The sequence below is a fragment of the Populus alba genome, chromosome 9 (assembly GCF_005239225.2).
Source record: "Populus alba chromosome 9, ASM523922v2, whole genome shotgun sequence".
NCBI classification, from domain to species: Eukaryota; Viridiplantae; Streptophyta; class Magnoliopsida; order Malpighiales; family Salicaceae; genus Populus; species Populus alba.
In genome coordinates, this window is record NC_133292.1 from 145,050 (window position 1) to 161,142 (window position 16,093).

General features: G+C 36.1%; 1 non-coding gene and 1 pseudogene across 1 annotated transcript; one reads left to right on the top strand and one right to left on the bottom strand.

Moving 5' to 3' along the window:
• Positions 1–3,862: 3,862 nt before the first annotated feature.
• LOC118050926 (small nucleolar RNA R71) lies at positions 3,863–3,971 on the bottom strand. The gene has a single exon (XR_004687946.1). It is a non-coding gene; the product is annotated as a small nucleolar RNA R71 (small nucleolar RNA).
• Positions 3,972–4,029: 58 nt separating this feature from the next.
• LOC140955909 (uncharacterized) lies at positions 4,030–9,471 on the top strand (annotated as a pseudogene).
• The last annotated feature ends 6,622 nt before the right edge of the window (positions 9,472–16,093 follow it).

Sequence of the window (16,093 nt, forward strand, 5' to 3'; positions counted from 1 at the left end):
CTATCTGCACAAATTGTATTGAAACATCTTGTTTAATGAAAATAGCCTTAAATTCTTAAAAACAAACATAACAAAAAATTTAACAATCATTAATATTGAATAAATTAAGTGATGATATTGTTTAATGTCTACCATGTTTTTTTAAAAAATGATATAATCAAAAGTTTTGGACTACATCGATAATCAAGCAATTTGTTAGAGGCCAGTTTGAGGTTTTCTTAATTTATTTATTTTCTGTAAATTATAATTTATTATTTATGCCTTTAAATTTATATTTTAAAATTATTTTTGTATTTTTATTATAAAATGACATGTTTTAGTCATTTAAAGTGTTAATTTTATTGCCTAATAGGCAACTCAAATATTGAAAAGATCATATTATAAATATGATTATAAATATCATATGATTTTTACTACTAACCTTTCATCCATTATATTTAGGAAAGTGTCAAAAGGCACAAAGTGAACAACCAATTCATTCCCCTAGCCAATCAATTCTCTCTTTACTACCTTTCTTCCAAATCAAAGTGACTTGACCTCGACATTTGAATCACGAGAAGTGTTCAAAAAATTAGGTGGAAAGAGCTTTAGTAATAAAATAAAGTTTTTGGAACCTCCTGGTGCCAACGGTCTGTTTGGGGAGCCTCACGCTATGTTTCTTAATACAAGGGACTAGCACAGAATCTCTCTGTGTATTGGAATCACTCCAATGCAAGCTCAACTCAGAGTTCGTATGATGGCTGAAAATTTGATTGCCAGTCATATTACTTTCATCCTCTTTAAATACTAATACAGTCTCCAGTTCTCACTAGAAAACAATAATGAACTAGGAAAAACATAACAGAATAGGAATTTAAATCCAACTAGGAAACTAATAATCTAGAAGTAATACTAGGAAACTAATAATCTAGAAGTAATACTAGGAAACTAATAATCTAGAAGTAATAACAGGAAAGAAATAAATTGCAGCGAAGACTCCTATGTTGCTGGGGACTTTGATCCTGAAGTCGTAGGAAGTCCTGTGTCTTCGTTTGCATCAACTGCCAGTCCCCCTGAAGAACTTGACTCTGGCAAGTTTTGACTGGTGTATGCGGTGAACAGGTGGGGATGTAAGCGCTTGATCTCTGAAGCTTGCAGCCAGACAGAGTCGGACCTTGGACGATTCTTCCACTGCACTAAAAACTTAAAATAACCACCTCGTCGAGTGGTAACAAATTGATGGTCAAGAATGGCAGCAACCTCATCCCGTGGTGTTGTAATCGCTGGAACTCGTGGTGCTGGTGTGATGGTTGGTGTTGGCAGTGCAGAAATGTTGTCGACATCGCCTTTGAACTCCGTAAGATCTTCAATGTTAAAAATGGGACTAATACCAAAGTCAGAGGGTAAAGCAATGACATATGCATTAGAGCCCAATTTCTTGGTAACCTGGAAAGGACCTGCTCTGCGTGCATGTAGTTTAGAAAAACTCCCTGGAGGAAAACGCTCTGGGTGCAGGCGAACTAGGACCATATCACCGGTATTAAATTGTCGATCCTTGCATTTTGCATTTGCCACAGCTGCATAAGAATTAGTATGGGTGGTTAGGTGATTAGTACTTAAAAGTGCATGTTTATCAAGGGTTTATATCATCATTTTGCACTTAAAGTATCAATAACTCCTTAACTAAAGCATGTTTTATAATAACAAGTCTAATATTATAAATTACCCTAATATATGGTAAATGTTTATCTTAAATGCAGGTATATCACATAAATCAAAGGATTGATTGATGAATTAAACTACTGAAATTTTGAAGATAAAGAAGGGTGAAGCTTAGAAAAGAGACGTTGGTGCAATCCAAACTGGAACACTGTTCGGTAATTGGATCATATCTCGAGTTCTAGATATCCAAATGATCTGAAATGTTTACAGAGATTTGATAAGACATAGGCCTACAACTTTTATTTGGACATCAAGATCTAAGAAGGCCGTTTTCAAGTCCAAATTATAGCAACAACGGAGAGGTCCGAATCTGTCCTGCAGCCCAGACACTCTTCAGTGTTCAGCCCATATCTTGAGTTCTAGAAGTCCAAATGACCTCATCTTTTTTTTCCTGGAAAGCTAAGGCAATTTCCTAGAACTTTCATTTGGACATCTGGACCCAGTTCTGATTCTAGCATTTTTGTTTTATTAAGACAAGAAGATAAGGATTTTCACCAAGTCAAAAGTTGGCCACCCACTCAACAATTAGTCATCAAATCAATAATTCCGAATTTTGGCCTATAAAAGGAGGCATTTGCCATGTATTTAGGGGCTTGGTTGTTCAGATCAAGTTCTTGCTCTTTATTTCTCTCTTTATATTTTTTCTTGTAATTCTTAAGTTTTGCTTTCATTAATATCTTGTTTATGCTTTTCATTTCCTTTCCTTTCCTTAATTAACTTGTATCTTATTTATGTTCTTGTTTTATTTATTAATGTTTCTCTTCTTCATTATGTTTGGCTAAGTTTATTATGTCAAGGTGAAAAGGTTACACTAATGGTGTAAGAACAAGTATGGTATAAACTCAACATGAACCTTAATGTTTAATATTAACATGTCTTATCTTTTTATCTTACTAATTCTTAATACCTTGCTTGTTAAATGGTTAATCTAGATTTGTGTTGTATAACACTTGGTACAACAAATGCTTGGCACATCATAGCCCAACCGTATGGTATTACCTACACCTGGGTTATGAAAGGAACTTGATTTGTTGTTAACATAAGTTAATATCATGAATTCCTGATAATATTTAAAAGTTTGGTGTTATGTAAATGAGATAATTAATATGATCATGTTAATAATTTATAATGAGCTATTAATGACAAATCATCTGATTGGAACCTCCCTCGTGTGTGGTTTCCAAATTGAGTAATAAGAGTTTATATTATACTTGTTTGAAATACCATTGGTGGATCCTCTAACCTTGACATTTGTTTTTATTATTGTTTAATCCTTACATTAATCTTCCATTTCAAAGTTCTCATTAATTTCTTCCTCCTCTTTTTATTATTATTATTATTATTATTATTATTATTATCACTGTTATTATTATTATTATTATTATTGTTGTTGTTGTTGTTGTAGTATTGTTATTTATAATTTGTACAATTAACCTCTCTGTGGTTCGACCCCGGTCTTGCCGGGTTATTTATTACTTCGACACTCCTGCACTTGGGAGAAGACATCAATCTTTTGGTCGTGTCAAGTTTTTGGCGCCGTTGCCGGGGAGGTAAATTTTTGTACAAATTATTGTATTTATTTTGTTTTCTCTTTTCACTTTTCTTGTTTTTAACTTTGTTTCTTTTCTTTTTCTTTTGTTTTCTTTTTCTTTTTCTTTTTTTCTCTTTGTACACGTGCATGAGTGTTTGGTCACGTACATTAAGTGGTAGACTTTGTAGGGTATCCTCATCATTTTCAGAAAATATGGCCGAAGAAGATAACCAGTCACTTCATAATGAGAATAATGAGAATAATGTGAATAACCGTGTTAGGACACTTAGAGACCACATGAATCCCACAAGAACAAGTGCACCCTCATGCATAGTTTTCCCTCCTGATGCATCTCATTTTAATTTTAAGCCAGGCATTATTCAACTTTTACCTTCTTTTCATGGCTTAGATCTAGAAAATCCATACTTGCATTTGAGAGAATTTGAAGAAGTTTGTAACACCTATAATGACTTAAATTGTAGCATGAATACCATTAGATTAAAGCTTTTTCCTTTTTCATTAAAAGATAAAGCTAAAAATGGCTACAAAATCTTAGGTCAGGATCCATTCGTGTTTGGGATGAAATGCAACAACAGTTTTTAAAGAAGTTTTTTCCATCTCACAGAACCAACTCTTTCAAAAGACAAATCACTACTTTCACTCAAAAACCAGGTGAAACATTTTACCAATGTTGGGAAAGGTATCGAGACTTGCTTAATACTTGCCCTCATCATGGTTTTGAAACATGGAGATTGGTTTCACAATTTTATGAAGGGTTAACACCTAAAGATAGGCAAATGGTTGAATTGATGTGCAATGGAACTTTTAAAGATAAAGACCCTAATGAAGCAATGGAGTACCTAGACTTGCTAGCTGAAAATGCTCAAAATTGGGACACCACAGGTACTTATGAGGCACCAAGTAAAACTCATACATCTAGTGGAGGTATGCATAACCTTAGGGAAGATCATGACCTCCAAGCCAAGTTTACATCTTTAGCTAGAAAAGTCGAGGCACTAGAATTGAAAAAGAGTGGTCAATTAAAATCTGTTCAAGACATTGTGTGTCAAATCTGTGAAACAAATGAACATGCAACCAATAACTGTCCAACATTGCCTTCTTTCAAGGAATGTCTCCATGAACAAGCTCATGCATTAAACAGTTTCCAAAGGCCCAATCATAACCCATACTCGCAAACATACAATCCTGGTTGGAGAAATCACCCAAATTTCAGTTGGAAGAGTGATAACAATAATGCACAAACTTCACAGCCACCGTTTCAAGCACACCATAATTTCCAAAATTCTCATGGATACGCACCTCCTTATGCTCCACCTCCTAGAAGAAATCTTGAGGAAACATTACATGCATTCATTGAAAAGCAAGAGACAATCAACACTCAACTTACTCAAAGCATGACAAATTTTAAAGATGCTCTTGCAAAATTCACATCTGCTCTCAGTTTTCAAGAGAAAGGTAAGTTTCCATCTCAACCACAGCAAAATCCAAAGGGGCAATACAATGCAAATACAAGTAGTTCTGAAAGCCAACACATGGATCAAGTCAAATCAGTCATCACTCTTCGCAGTGGTAAGGTTATTGAAAAACCCATTCTTGAACCTTGTGAGAAAGATGATGAGTCAATCCCTGAGGGTAAGGAAGGGGTTGAATCTGAACATTGTGAAGAAAAGACTGATTCTCCACCAGCACTTCCATTTCCTCATGCCATGACCAAACAAAGGAAAGTCAATCATAATTCTAAAATCCTTGAAATTTTCAAACAGGTAAGGATCAATATACCTTTGTTGGATGCTATTAAACAGGTACCTTCCTATGCTAAATTTTTGAAAGATCTATGCACTGTGAAGAGAAAACTGAATGTGAAAAAGAAAGCCTTTTTAGCCGAACAAGTAAGTGCTATTCTTCAGAATAATAATGCTTTGAAATATAAAGACCCTGGTTGTCCTACCATTTCTTGCTTTATTGGAGAACATAAAATTGAAAAAGCTTTACTTGATCTTGGAGCTAGTGTGAATTTACTTCCATATTCGGTTTTTCAAAGTCTCAATCTAGGTGAGTTAAAACCAACTTCTGTAACTCTTTTACTTGTTGATAGATCTGTAAAAGTGCCTAGAGGAATAGTTGAGGATGTGTTAGTACAAGTTGATAAATTCATTTACCCTGTAGATTTTATTGTTTTGGATACACAACCTGTTGAAGCATGTAATTCAATTCCTGTTATTTTAGGACGTCCATTTCTTGCAACTTCTAATGCATTGATTAATTGTAGGAATGGACTAATGAAGCTATCATTTGGAAACATGACATTGGAGATGAACATTTTCAACATTTACAAGCAACCTGAAGATGACAATGATTTACAGGAAGTGGACTTTATTGAAAAATTAGTTCATGATCAATTTCAAACCACTTCCAGTGAAACTAAGATTGATGAACCTGACGAGTTGCAAATGGTTTATTTTCAGGAAGAAGCAAAGGCATGTAATTGGAGACCACAAATTGAAGAATTGCCACTACGATCAATTGAGTCTATACCTTCAAGTGTTCAACCACCAAAACCTGATTTGAAGCCATTACCATTCAATCTTAAATACTCATTTTTGGGAGAAAATGAAACTTTTCCGGTAATAATCTCTTCCAAACTTAATGCACATCAAGAAGGTAAGTTATTACAAACTCTGAAAATGCACAAAAATGCATTAGGATGGACCATAGCTGACATAAAAGGAATTAGTCCTTTGATTTGCACACACAGGATTTATTTGGAGGAAAATGCTAAACCATCTAGAGAAATGCAACGAAGACTTAATCCTAATATGAAAGAAGTAGTGAAAAATGAAGTCATTAAACTTCTAGATAATGGAATCATTTATCCTATTTCTGACAGCAAATGGGTAAGTCCTACCCAAGTTGTACCCAAAAAGTCTGGAGTCACTGTGATAACAAATGAGAAAAATGAGTTAATTCCAACTCGGACTATTACTGGTTGGCGCATGTGCATTGACTATAGGAAACTTAATTTAATGACTAGAAAAGATCATTTTCCTTTACCTTTCATGGATCAAATCCTAGAAAGAGTTGCAGGTCATGAATTTTATTGTTTCCTAGATGGCTATTCAGGTTACAATCAAATTGAAATTGCATTGGAAGATCAAGAGAAGACTACTTTCACATGTCCATTTGGTACTTTTGCATATCGAAGAATGCCTTTTGGGTTATGTAATGCACCAGCTACGTTTCAAAGATGCATGCTTAGCATATTCAGTGATATGGTTGAACGTTTTCTTGAAATTTTTATGGATGATTTTTCTGTTTTTGGTAATTCATTTGATGATTGTTTGACTAACTTAGAAAAGGTTTTGAACAGGTGTGAAGAGAAGAATCTTGTACTGAATTGGGAAAAATGTCACTTTATGGTAACAAATGGCATTGTACTTGGTCACATTGTTTCATCAAAAGGAATTGAGGTTGACAAATCTAAAATCGAGCTAATTGCCAACTTACCAACACCAAAATCTGTTAAAGATGTTAGATCATTCTTAGGACATGCTGGTTTTTACAGAAGGTTCATTAAAGATTTTAGTGTAATATCTAAACCATTGTGTAACCTTCTAACAAAGGAAAATGTTTTTGAATGGACTGAACAATGTGAAAAAGCCTTTGTTAAACTTAAAAGCTTGCTTACTTCTGCTCCTGTCATTCAACCTCCTGATTGGTCATTACCTTTTGAAATAATGTGTGACGCTAGTGATTATGCCGTGGGTGCTGTATTGGGACAAAGAAAAGATAAGAAACCTTATGTGATTTACTATGCAAGTAAAACTTTAAATAGTGCTCAAATGAATTACACTACCACTGAAAAAGAATTACTTGCAGTTGTATTTGCATGTGACAAGTTCAGATCTTATCTTGTTGGCTCACCTGTTATTGTTTTTAGTGATCATGCAACATTGAAATATCTTCTCTCTAAGAAAGATTCTAAGGCTAGATTGGTGCGGTGGATTTTGTTACTTCAAGAATTTGATATCACAATCAAAGACAAGAAAGGCACCGAAAATGTTGTCGCAGATCATTTGTCAAGATTGACAACCGATTCGAGATCTGACATCACATCAATCGATGACTACTTTCCTGATGAATCTTTATTTTCTGTCTCTATGATGCCTTGGTTTGCTAATATTGTTAATTTTCTTGTTTCAGGACAATTGCCAGCTCATTGGAATACCCAAGACAAAAGAAAGTTCTTGAACGAAGTGAAGAACTTTTATTGGGATGACCCTTATTTATTCAAATATTGTCCTGATCAAATATTTCGAAGATGCATTCCTGACAATGAGGTAAGTAGTGTCATTAAATTTTGTCATTCTGAGGCATGTGGGGGTCATTTCTCATCAAGAAAGACAACTGCAAAAATCTTACAAAGTGGATTTTACTGGCCCACCATGTTTAAAGACTCACATGCATTCTGTAAGACTTGCGAAAATTGTCAAAAGTTAGGATCTATTTCGAAACGTCACATGATGCCTTTAAATCCTATTCTTGTCATTGAGATCTTTGATTGTTGGGGTATAGATTTCATGGGTCCATTTCCTCCATCATTTGGTTTCTTGTACATATTGGTCGCGGTAGATTATGTTTCAAAATGGATAGAGGCAATTCCAAGTCGAACCAATGATCACAAAACAGTGATAAAGTTTTTTAAAGAAAACATTTTAAGTCGATTTGGAATCCCTCGAGCCATGATAAGTGATGGTGGAACACATTTCTGCAACAAGCCATTTGAGTCTTTAATGAAGAAATATGGAATCACACACAAAGTTGCCACCCCTTATCACCCTCAGACAAGTGGACAGGTAGAACTTGCTAATAGGGAGATCAAACAAATCTTGGAGAAAACGGTGAACCCTAATCGGAAAGACTGGTCTTTAAGACTTAATGATGCACTTTGGGCTTATCGAACTGCATATAAAACATCATTAGGTATGTCACCTTATAGACTAGTCTATGGAAAACCTTGTCACTTGCCTGTGGAAATTGAACATAAAGCTTATTGGGCTATTAAAGCTTTCAACTCAAACATTGATGATGCTAGTCAGCTGCGAAAATTGCAAATAAATGAGCTTGAGGAAATAAGAAATGATGCATATGACAATTCAAGAATTAATAAAGCAAGACTCAAAGAGTTTCATGACAAGAAAATACGTAGAAAAACATTCAATGTTGGTCAAAAAGTCTTGCTTTATAATTCTCGACTCCATTTATTTCCTGGAAAACTAAGATCAAGATGGAGCGGTTCTTTTATTGTGAAACATGTGTATCCATATGGGGCCTGTGATATCGAGAATCCAAAGAATGGCAATGTTTTCAAGGTAAATGGGCATCGGTTGAAAGTTTATTTTGACAATTTTTCAGTTGAAAATGACTCTATTGAATTGAGTGATCCTGTATATAAAGATTGATTCTTTTTCTCATATTGTTTTGTGTTTGTTTTGGTATATCTTTTGTTTTGCTAGTTTCTCTCACCCCGGTCAAATGGCGGATAACGGTACTCCGTGACTTTTAAGTCGGTTCTTTCAGTTTCCCATGATAACTGATATCTGTGTATATAATTGTGCAATTCTCTGCTCTTTCTTCTTTCTTTGAATCTCTCCCCCAATTCTCAGTTGAAAATGGACACCACTCTTGAAAAATTAAAAAAGTATTTTCCCGCTCTGCCTCAGAATGCGATTACAAAAATTTACCGTGCTAGATGTGCAAGATTGAGGTTGTTAATGAACCATGGAATTCCTGAAGATATTCGCTGGCTGATTGAAGCAAAGGTCTGATTATCAGGTGAGTCCTCCAATTCTTTCATTTCATACATGCCTGGAACAGGTAAAAGCACTTTTGCGAAGAAACATCGTGCAAAACGACTGAAAGTCTGTCACCGATGTGCCAGATGGACTTGTAATGCGACATGTCGTTCTTTAGGAATGGTATCTGTAAACCGTGAAGATAAAATACAATTCATTAAGGATGGCCTGAGTAAGGGGTCTTTAGATAATCTTCTATTGACTCTTGAGACGCACCCTAGTGGAGATGTGCATCGTGCAATTTATGATTTATGGCCCCAATTCCATAAAGAACATGCTCGACTTAGTCTTGGGAATCTGACTAAAAAAGACCCTGTTTGCCAGTTTATAAGAAAACTGGATGGGAAGCCTATCCCCGACCCATAGAGGGCGTTTAAGCCGTTCTTGGACGTAAAACCAAGGGAAGATGTGAGCCATAATCACAACTACCTGTACATACATATGCTTTTTCAAAATAAATAATTAATAAAGAGAGAGAGAGAGAGTGTGTGTGTGTGAGAGAGAGAGAGAGACTACAGCTGGCCTACATATAGGTGGTATGATTGCATTTTCAATTTCTCATCTATAAATTCTTCTCTTCCTTCCCTTCATTTCTACTCAACCCATACATTCATCAAATACAGACGTGTGTAGAAATGGCAGGTTCCTCAAGTAATCACATAAACAAAATTTGTGTTTTTGGTGGATCCAGTCCCGGGAAAGAAAAGGAGTTTTTAGAATCAGCAAATCATCTTAGTCAAGTACTAGCTGAGCGAAAGATTCATTTAGTGTATGGAGGAGGCAGCCTTGGGTTAATGGGGGGAGTGTCAAAAGCTGCATTTTTAGGAGGTAGTCAAGTTTTAGGGGTTGTCCCCAAAGCTTTAGCACAAGGGGACATCATTGGAAAAACAATTGGAGAGGAATTACAGGTCCCTACAATGTCTGATCGAATGAATACAATGTTTAACCATGCTGATGCCTTCATTGCCTTACCAGGTGGTTTGGGCACATTGGAAGAGATCTTTCATATTTCTTCTTGGGCCCAACTACACATTCACCATAAACCCATAGGTCTGTTAAATGTTAATGGTTTTTATGATAAGTTGTTGTCTTTTCTTGATCATGCTGTGGAACAGGAATTTCTAACATCTTCGGCACGACAAATCATAATCTCTGCTGCTACTGCTGAACAATTAGTTGACCAACTACAATCTTTCATCCCTGTAATTAATCCCTCAATGAGTCGCATAAATTGGTCAACTCAGGAAAGCCGTAAAAAGCTTAGATTGGATTTGAGCCTTTGTTTGTAAAAACTTTGTGTCTTTTGGTTTTATTATTGTGTTTTGTTGTTTCTTCTATTTGTTTAAGTGTGTTTCAGGTTTGTCCGTGTTCGTTATTTCAGGTGATGTCTTCTATACTCTATCTTTCTACCTTAAAACATTGAGGACAATGTCTCATTTTGGTTGGGGGGAAAGGGTAGTAGTAAGTTAAAAAAAAAAAAATGTGTTTTCTATTTCATAAACTATTTGCAAAACTGTTGTTGCTAGGATGACAGAGTAAAAGGAGTTTTTTTGTTAAAGTGACTCTTGAGACGCATCTTAGTAAACATTCTTAACAAGGTCTATCAGAATACTTCTTGAAATATCTAAGTTTACAAACTCTCATATTGTTAACACTTGATTCTGCTCATATGCTCATTTAACAAGTATTCTTAAATCTTCATTTTCACACACACACGCTTTAACATATGATTGTGGGTTGCACATTGGATTATTACATTATTTATGTTCTTTTGTTAAAGGTACATAATTTGCATAAAAAAAAAGAAAAAAAATTGTGATAATAATGATGAATAAAAACGTAGATAAGTTTGGTTTCGTAGCCTCCCTAACCTAAGCAATTAAGCCCGAAGGGGTGTTTTAACACTTAATACCCTAAAGTCAACTGACTTGGGAGCTATTGGCCCAAAGCTTGTTACATGGGTTAAGGAGAAAAGCTTAAGGGAATCAAACATTGCACTATCTACGTATCAGTATCTGCAACCCGAGTTGCTAAGCTCGTAGAGGTGTCTCAACACCTAATGCCCTAAGACCAACTGGTCTGGGAGTCATTAGCCTAAAGCTCGTTACATGGGTTAAAGATGCATTGTGTTTTAAGTTGTATGTGTAAATAGAAAAAAAAAAAAAAAAAAAAAAAGAAGAAAAATAATCTCAACCCAAAGAAGTTAACCTTAAACATTAGAACATCATATTGTTTTCTTCCAACAATAGCCCCATCATATATGTTTTCATACATTGAGCACATAAAAAGAAGATTTATTAATATCTTGTTTAAGTAATATGAAGCAGAAATGAGAGTTTGTTTATCTGGATAGATTAATGGAAGTTGAATGATGAATGCCTTGCTTTGTGGAACTTGCAAATTGTTTTTTTATTTTAATGCTTTGATTACTAGGGACTAGTAATAAGCTGGTTGGGGGGTGTGATTAGTACTTAAAAGTGCATGTTTATCAAGGGTTTATATCATCATTTTGCACTTAAAGTATCAATAACTCCTTAACTAAAGCATGTTTTATAATAACAAGTCTAATATTATAAATTACCCTAATATATGGTAAATGTTTATCTTAAATGCAGGTATATCACATAAATCAAAGGATTGATTGATGAATTAAACTACTGAAATTTTGAAGATAAAGAAGGGTGAAGCTTAGAAAAGAGACGTTGGTGCAATCCAAACTGGAACACTGTTCGGTAATTGGATCATATCTCGAGTTCTAGATATCCAAATGATCTGAAATGTTTACAGAGATTTGATAAGACATAGGCCTACAACTTTCATTTGGACATCAAGATCTAAGAAGGCCGTTTTCAAGTCCAAATTATAGCAACAACGGAGAGGTCCGAATCTGTCCTGCAGCCCAGACACTGTTCAGTGTTCAGCCCATATCTTGAGTTCTAGAAGTCCAAATGACCTCATCTTTTTTTTCCTGGAAAGCTAAGGAAATTTCCTAGAACTTTAATTTGGACATCTGGACCCAGTTCTGATTCTAGCATTTTTGTTTTATTAAGACAAGAAGATAAGGATTTTCACCAAGTCAAAAGTTGGCCACCCACTCAACAATTAGTCATCAAATCAATAATTCCGAATTTTTGCCTATAAAAGGAGGCATTTGCCATGTATTTAGGGGCTTGGTTGTTCAGATCAAGTTCATGCTCTTTATTTCTCTCTTTATATTTTTTCTTGTAATTCTTAAGTTTTGCTTTCATTAATATCTTGTTTATGCTTTTCATTTCCTTTCCTTTCCTTAATTAACTTGTATCTTATTTATGTTCTTGTTTTATTTATTAATGTTTCTCTTCTTCATTATGTTTGGCTAAGTTTATTATGTCAAGGTGAAAAGGTTACACTAATGGTGTAAGAACAAGTATGGTATAAACTCAACATGAACCTTAATGTTTAATATTAACATGTCTTATCTTTTTATCTTACTAATTCTTAATACCTTGCTTGTTAAATGGTTAATCTAGATTTGTGTTGTATAACACTTGGTACAACAAATGCTTGGCACATCATAGCCCAACCGTATGGTATTACCTACACCTGGGTTATGAAAGGAACTTGATTTGTTGTTAACATAAGTTAATATCATGAATTCCTGATAATATTTAAAAAGTTTGGTGTTATGTAAATGAGATAATTAATATGATCATGTTAATAATTTATAATGAGCTATTAATGACAAATCATCTGATTGGAACCTCCCTCGTGTGTGGTTTCCAAATTGAGTAATAAGAGTTTATATTATACTTGTTTGAAATACCATTGGTGGATCCTCTAACCTTGACATTTGTTTTTATTATTGTTTAATCCTTACATTAATCTTCCATCTCAAAGTTCTCATTAATTTCTTCCTCCTCTTTTTATTATTATTATTATTATTATTATTATTATCACTGTTATTATTATTATTATTATTATTATTATTATTATTGTTGTTGTTGTTGTTGTTGTTGTTACTATTATTATTGTTATTATTTACATTCTGTTTATATTATATAATATATCTTTTTCATCTTTTCATAAATTCAGTATATAGGCTGGAAACCTGTGACCCGATCTTTAGATCATTCTCAGGTATAACAACGCCACGTACTGATTATTTATTGTCTGAAGTACTTGGCCGGTATTAGCGCCTCTTGTTTATTTTATTTTGTATTATTATTATTATTGTTGTTGTTGTTGTAGTATTGTTATTTATAATTTGTACAATTAACCTCTCTGTGGTTCGACCCCGGTCTTGCCGGGTTATTTATTACTTCGACACTCCTGCACTTGGGAGAAGACATCAATCTTTTGGTCGTGTCATTAGGCGCCGTTTGCATTCCTCATGAACGTCTCGCATATAGCTGGAGAAATCCAGCGCAGCCTCGCTTGGCCTAGGTGGTGATGGTAATGAAATAACATCAAGTGGAGTGTTGGGGCGAAAGCCATAGACAACTTCAAATGGGGTGCAGCTTGTGGATCGGTTAACAGAATTGTTAAAGGCAAATTCAGCGTGTGGAAGCACCATGTCCCAGCTGGCTACATGATCTGTGACTAGGCAGCGTAATAAATTGCCCAAACTTCTGTTGGTGACCTCCGTCTGGCCATCCGTTTGGGGATGGAAGGCACTAGAGAACATCAATTTTGTTCCTAGTTTTGCCCACAATGTTTTCCAAAAATAACTTACAAACTTGACATCCCTGTCAGACACGATTGAAACTGGGAGGCCATGCAGACGAACAACCTCCTGCAGGAATAAGGTAGCAACTCTTGAGGCATCATAGGTTTTGCGGCAGGGAAGGAAATGGGCCATTTTGGAAAAATGATCAACAACCACCATGATTGAATCACTTTGCCGCAAAGTTCTTGGCAGTCCAAGGACAAAGTCCATGCTGAGATGCTGCCATGGTCTGTCTGGGATGGGAAGTGGCGTATAAAGCCCTGCAGGTTGCTTAGTGCCTTTATTTATTTGGCAAACTCGACACCGATCAACCACCGTATGGACGTCCCTTCGCATGCGAGGCCAGTAGAAGCGATCAGCGACAGTAGCAAAAGTTTTGTCCTGACCGAAGTGACCAGCGAGGCCCCCGCCATGAAGCTCTGTAATCAGGAATTCCCTAAATGAGCCGCGAGGAATGCAAAGCCGTGATTTGTAGAATAGGAATCCATCTCGCAGCACATATTCCTTTTCAGCTGAATTCCCCTGTTTAGAAATATTATTCCATACACTACCAAAGTCCTCGTCGCTGGTATATTCGGTTTTCATGCTGTCGAAGCCTGTAACATTGGCTGAAAACATGTGTAAAAGATGTGGTCTCTTGCTTAAGGCATCAGCCACCTTATTTTCTGTCCCTGCTTTATGTCGAATGACAAAATCAAACTGCTGTAATTAATCCATCCAACGAGCATGTCGGGCATTAATTTTGTTTTGGGAATTTAAGTGTTTCAGGGAGTCATGGTCTGTGAAGAGGATAAACTCGCGGTGGATCAAATAGGGGCGCCAATGTTTGAGTGTTTGAATTAAAGCGTAGAATTCCATGTCATATACTGAGTATCGCCGGCGAGTGTCATTAAGCTTCTCACTAAAAAAAGCAATGAGATGGCCCTCCTGACTTAGCACTACCCCGATTCCCACAATGGATGCGTCACAAGCTACTTCAAAAATTTTAGAGAAATCTGGTAACCTGAGTACTGGTGCGTGTCCCATCTTTGTTTTGATTTCTGTGAATGCTTTGGCAGCTGCCATACTCCATACAAATTTCTTTTCTTTCAAGCACTCGGTGATTGGGGCCATGATTGTGCTGAAATTGCGAATAAACCGCTGATAAAATGTGGCTAAGCCATGAAAGCTCCGAACTTCGGATAGATTCTGAGGAGTTGGCCATGATTGTACAGCTTGCACCTTTGCAGGGTCGGCCTCAACACCTTGACTAGAGATTATAAAACCCAGAAACTTGGCACTTTCCCTCATAAAGGAGCATTTGTCTTTGTTAATGTAAAGTTGTTCAGCTCTTAGGACTTTCAGAATCTGTTCGACATGGCTTAAATGTTCCTGCATGCTTTGGCTAAAAATTAAGATGTCGTCAAAATAAACAACAACAAATTTTCCCAAAAACGGTTTGAGAATTTGCGTCATTACACGCATGAAGGTGCTTGGTGCGTTGTTTAGTCCGAATGGCATAACTAGCCATTCAAAGAGCCCGTCTTTTGTTTTGAATGCTGTCTTCCATTCGTCACCCACCTGGATGCGAATTTGGTGATAACCGCTTCGGAGGTCGATCTTAGTGAAAATAGAGGAACCACATAATAAGTCCAACATATCATCAAGACGAGGAATAGGAAACCGATACTTCACAGTTATCTTATTAATTGCTCGACTATCGACGCACATCCTCCAACTACCGTCCTTCTTTGGTGTGAGTAAGACTGGGACAGCACAGGGGCTGAGACTTTCTCGAATGAAACCCTTGTTGAGTAATTGTTGGATTTGGCGACCGAGCTCTTCATTCTCTGTTGGGCTCATGCGGTAGTGCGGTAAATTAGGCAGGGTAGATCCCGGAATTAGATCAATGGCATGTTGTACTTCCCTCATTGGGGGTAGTTGATTTGGAACCTCATCAGGCATGATATCCTGAAATTCTTCCAGCATTGTCAAGAACTCCGTTGGAAGACCTGTTGGAAGAATGGTGTCCTCCTGCTTCATCTCACGGTGTACTACTAATAGTACCATATTTTTCGCTTCGGCAATCCGAGAAAATTGTCGCATTGTTAAGACTGGGACAACCTTCTTTTTTGTATCAAATTCTGAAACCTGTAGGGGATCCAAAACAAATTTTTTTCCTTGGAAATTAAAAGAATAGGTATTAGCGTACCCGTCATAGAGAACTCTCCGGTCATAGAGCCATGGACGCCCCAGTAGCATATGGCATACGGTCATAGGAATTACATCACACTAGGCTTTGTC